This window comes from Amblyomma americanum, unplaced genomic scaffold, assembly GCF_052857255.1.
Source record: "Amblyomma americanum isolate KBUSLIRL-KWMA unplaced genomic scaffold, ASM5285725v1 scaffold_428, whole genome shotgun sequence".
NCBI classification, from domain to species: Eukaryota; Metazoa; Arthropoda; class Arachnida; order Ixodida; family Ixodidae; genus Amblyomma; species Amblyomma americanum.
Genome location: NW_027526899.1, coordinates 1,506,416 through 1,512,415, shown reverse-complemented (window position 1 = coordinate 1,512,415; position 6,000 = coordinate 1,506,416).

Here is a 6,000-nt window from a genome sequence, read left to right as displayed (position 1 = left end):
CACGCATTGGCCCGAGGACTCACACACCGGGACCCCAATGCGGTCTCGTCGAGTAGAGAGTCCCTTCAGTCGAGCGAGGAGCTGAACACGTACCAAGATATTCTTAACCATTACAGATTAGGAAGACAGACATTACCTGGAGCATGCAAAGGCCTCAGCAAAAAGGAAGAGGTCATATGGAGAAAGTTACAGGCGGGAGTTTTTCCGAACCCACTCGCACTAAGCAGATGGCATCCGGCGATCCAAGACCCCAGGTGTAAACAGTGTAATGAAATAGCAGACATGATCCACATGGTGTGGACATGCCCTAGCCACAACGAACCAGACAGGAATGTAGAGTCCTGGGAGGCTTTAATGGCCAGCCAGAAAGAAGAAGAACAAAAAGAAGTCATCCGTCTGGCCCTGGACACCGCTGAATCCCAAGGGATCCCAGCCTGCTGAAAGGGGAGGAAGATGACGGCGGTCAAGACTCGTCTTTTTCGCCCTCCGATTCCTTGACGGGTGCAAATAAAGTTATTTCATCATCATCATCATCACAATTTCAAGTATAAAGTGCACATTCATAATAGAAATTATTTCTACAATCCTTTGGGTGTTTAGCTGTGGGTGTGATAAGTCCCAGCATTTGAAAATCAAAATTGGATTTGAGGAAAGGAAATGACTCAGTAATTGTCTCTCTTATCTTGGCGGACACCACATAAGAGAAGGGATAAAGAAGGCAGTGGAAGAAGAAAAGAAGAGAGAGGTGCTGTTGTGGAGGGCTCGGACCACCTGGGCATCTTTAATCCACCAATATCACACAGCACACGGCGCCTTTTGTGTTTCGCCTCTGTTGAAACATGGCCGCCGCGGTAGGGTTCCAACCCTGGGATTTTCTGTACCACCTGCGAGTACACTAACACGTGCTGCTGGTGATTCTCATAATGGGACAAGCAATGCTTTTGTATTAAAAAAAATACTGAAATATACATGTCGCCACAACCAGCGGCTTTTGCAAGCAGTCTGCAGTGCATCAAGACAGTTCTTTTCATGTGATCCCCGAGGCTACGCCGCAATTCACCTATAAACAGTCATTGAGGAGTTTTTCTTGATTTTGATGTCACGAGTATTGAATTCAGGAGCAGGACAAATTTTTATAATCCAATTTTCTTTGCAATAAATGCATTTTTTGCTGCTGAATAGACATCATCATAGCCAGAAAGAGCCACATAACAATTTTTATTGCGAACAATACAGTGTAACTTTGAGCTAACACTGCCCCGATAGAGTAAAAACATTGATGCTAGTTGAGCCTCTATGACCTGCAAACATGTCGAACAAGATTAGAGCTGCCATCAAGGAATGCTGCACTGTTTTTCTCCACAAATTTTTCAGACAGCCCTATAGACGGATGCAACCAGAACTTGGGGAATAATTTTTAAGTGCCCAGTTCTGGTTGCCGCATGTTTATTTGTTAACAACCCTAACTTAAGTAAACATCCGTTGATGTGGAGAATGAAAAGTAACCAAATTCCACCAAACAAACCAACAAAACCTCTGCACAATGTTGTGTTAATAGGCAGGGAATGCAACCACACAGAGTAGTATAGTTGCAGGCATTGCGCTGAGCAAAACACTAGTGATGCCAAAAATTAGTTTCGAGGGGGAAACTAGAACTGCCTGTCAACATAAAAGCTCAGTTTAGGGAGAGGAGCAGCTTAGCTATTCACAGAAATGGGAAACCGAGTACCAATGCTTTTGAGTTTTAATGCACAGAATAGTAATAAAAGGAATTAGTACTGCAAACAGCCAACATGTTGAGACCACTTTTTGACACCAGGTGTAACAAAATATTCATACGAAGGAACCAAGAACACACAAGAAATAAAATATAATTTGAAAATACACTGAAGGACTTCTTGCCTCAGTGGAGTGAATGTTTCTAAAAGCACATCAGCTGAACAGCTTATAATGAATCAGAGCAATTAGAACAACACTGACATCAATGGTGACAAACCCAACAGCCTTCTTGTCATTAACACCCAATGAAAATGTGACAAGGCTAGCTTCAGTAATACATACACCTTACAAAGAAGCTAACTCGAAGCACATTTCCAGCACGACTGCTATTGTGACCAAAAAGGCTGAAATATTCCACCAAATTTGTCATTTGCATGCAGCACCGAAGGTGATCTGAGAAGTGGTACTGGTGCAGTTAAACTCTTTTAACGTTTATGATTAAAGAAAGTAGTTCTTAAAGAATAAAAACAAAAGCAAGCCATGCAATCTTTTGTTCTCTTCTCTCATACATTCTGCTAGTACCACTGGAACACCACACCGAAAAAACATCACAGCAGCATATTATCTTTTGATGTTATGCAAATAGAGCTGCTGCAATAGGAATCCGTAAAGTGATAAAACATTTAAGTAACACAAGTGTGCTTAGGGCAATAAATCTCAATAAACAATAAGGCCAGATTTTCTTCTTCTGATCTTCATCAGAAAGCTGAGAACACGAGGTAAAAATCCTGGACATATTATCACTGAAAACCTCTCTTTAATGAGAAGTGATGTCATCCCTATGTGTCACAATTTCCTCTAGCCCACGTAAGTCTGGAAGCATAGTAGGCTAGCGGTTCCGAAAGAAGATACCGAATAGCCCAGAGGGAGTGTAGTGTCAACATTAAAGAATTCTTGCAAATTAAACTAACTACGGACATACGGTTTCATTTGCTTTATGGAGCTTAACGACCCAAAGCGACGCCAAAGTGAAGAGCTCTGGTAATTTCGACCACCTAGGGTGGTCGACATCGCACAGTACACATGCCTTCAACATTTCGTCTCCACTGAAATACGGCCGTCGCAGCCAGGATCGAACTTGTGCTTTTCGAGACAACAGTCGAGCTCCATTTTAGGATAGAACACTTGTCACAAGACACCTAGCTAGCACGCAATTATCTGGTTGCCAGCAAGATTGCTACCAAAACTTCCTCCAAAGGGCACCATGGGACACTATTATTCCTTTAGTGTCGTGCCTTTTTGTGGTGTTTCAAATTCCACTTAACTGAGAACGCCTTTGAGCACAAATCACACTGGAATTGTTTTTCACCCTTGTGGGAGTGCACGTGTGCCACGAGGGTTGCCTTTCGTGCAAATGCCATGGGGCACAGCTGGCATTGGAATGGCTTCCCACCAGTGTGGATGCGGAAATGATCTACCAGGTGGCTCTTTTGTATAAATGCATTGCCACAGTGGTCACAACGGTATGGACGATCACCCGTATGGGTGCGCAGGTGATTGTCCAAATTGTTCTTTACTGAAAATTTTCTGTCACAGTGGTCACAATGATATGGACGATCACCCGTATGCGTGCGCAGGTGTCTGTCCAAATTGCTCTTCACAGTACATGTGCTGCCACAGTGGTCACAACAGTATGGACGATCACCGGTATGGGTGCGCAGGTGTCTGACCAGGCCGTTCTTATAAGCGAATGTGCTATCACAGTCACTGCAATGATACGGGCGGTCGCCTGCGTGGGTGCGAACGTGCGCAGCCAGGACAGATCTCTTCTTGAAAATGTTGCCGCAGTGGGTGCACTGGTGAATCTGCTTTCCTGTGGGCTTGTCCCGGTGAGTACTCGTGCTTGTACTAATGGATGGCACGCTGTGGATGACTGGGCACTTTTGATCAGGTGAATTTTGTCTGAGAAACACGCCAGCCTTGCAGTCTGTGGTGGCCATTCCTGCATTACAAAACCAGACCACTTTTATTAAAACGTGGGGCCCAATACGCCACAGCTCACATACTGCTAGGGCTATCAGATTGTGACTGTAGACAAGAGTGCTGTGCAATAGCTGCGTTACTTGAGTAGAGTTACATTTCATATGTAGAGCTTAATCCCTTCGGTCAAGAACAACAGTCCACTAGAAGTAAATTTTAGTTTTTAGATTTCTATAAGGAACATATCCAACAGCTCAGAAAAAATTCCCACCGTTCCAGTTACCCAATTATTAGGGGTGTGTGAATGCTTAAATTTCAAATGTGAATATTAAGAAAAAAATACCTTCCAATATCGAATCGAATGTACGTTTTGTATAAAAACAATTTAAAAATATAAACGTGCAAACATAACTCCATGTTCTTTATCAAAATAGTATCTGGTCTTTGCAACCAAAATATACAAAACTATACTGACTCTACCATACTAAAAAAATCATGATGTCCATAGAAATCTAGATTTCTTGATTGGACAGCATTAACAGCATGCAATAGGTGATGTAGACACGCAGAATAAGTAACAATACGAAACCATGAATTCATATGATGCAACGTTTAAATCTAACAGGAAGAATAGTAAAACCTCATTAATTCGGACTTCAAGGGGCCGGAAGATATTCCCTAATTATTCAAAGGTTAAGCTATAAATAGCCCCCTGCCTCATTTCTTCTCAAAGCTGGTTCATAGTTCATACCACAGTCATGGATTGCATAACAAACACATACATCATGAGCAATGGACATAAACACGGTTTCCATTTTCGGTCAGAAAATTATAAAGAATTACATGTAAATATAATAATATTATACTTCATTCAGCAAAAAGTCACCTTCTGTTACCGCAAACCTAAAAATAGAATAGACGTCATGGTGCGAGTTAAACCCATGTAGCAACAGATACTGTTCAGCGAACCTGTGTGAGCTGTGTTATACACATGAAAAATAATGCCAAGCTCCAATGCCCAGCCACAGCAAGCCACACTACACTGTGTACTTTGAATTAGCAACTGCAGTGAAATGCACAATAAATGTGGCTTTCATTTCAGAGCAGTTTAAATATAACGGATTAAAATGCCACCCTGAATGTCTCGCTGAACAGTAATAAAAGCTGTTGCTGCAGCTTTGGCAGACATGCTTCATCATAAGGTCCCAAACGTGACTAAAGCAAAAACAAAAAAACAACAAATAAAATAACCAAAATAATAAGAAATGCACTCGCATGGCACTGTAACAACAAAGACAAGTAAGGCTAGACATTTCTTAAAGTCCATTTAGCACCAGAAGGGAGATTAAGGATGGCCACCAATGGCACATTCATCCAATGGCTACTTATTGCACAGACTGTATTTTTGTTTCCAACACCTTGCTCCATGAAGTCTTGAAAAATTGGGGAAAAATATTCTGCTTGCACTGTGCTCTACCAAATGATAACAAGGTGTCCTGTATACTCATACCCTTCTTTATGCTTATACCATGTTGCCCCATGGTATCTTCAATAATAACCCTCATCGATGCTTAAAGTATCTGTGCTTTTGATGGATGGGACATTCATTATGCACACCATTTCGTCCATGGACGACAGGCACTAAGGTCTATAAACAAGTTATTCACAGGCTATGAACATCAGGCCAAAGCATCTGTGAAGGCGAGGATTTATATTCAAGGCTTCTTCCTGTGGTAGCACGTATTCCTTTGGCTTGTCAATATTAGCCTGCGAAATTAACAGAGAAAAGCAGTGTAAGTGAATAAAAACTGCAATGCCATAAACAGCGATGCTTAAATTTTTCCTTTATAAATGACTGCATGTTGGACAACACACAAAAAGTACCCGGAACCATCCATCAGTTACAGAGAAAAAAGGATATGAAAGAATGTGGAAATACCAGCAGACATCATGCTTATGATACAACTATCTAGCTTATACTATGGCTGGAAATCAACGCCTAGTGCAGCCCTAGACTGCAGCTCACTTATGGAGGTCAGTGGCTGTAGCTCTGGACTTGGGAGATGGGAAGCAGTGGGGCTTGGCTTATGCCAAAACATGGTGATAGCTTCGAATAATTTCGATCACATGAGGTTCTTTAATGCACTCTGACACCGCATACCACATGGGTGTGCTTGCATCTAACTTCCGTCGAAATGAAGTGACCGTTGCCAGGATTTCATTCGACAACATTGCACTCAGCAGCCAAACAAAAAAGCCATTGAGCCAGTACAGCAGTTTGCATGAATATCCATGTTTCAC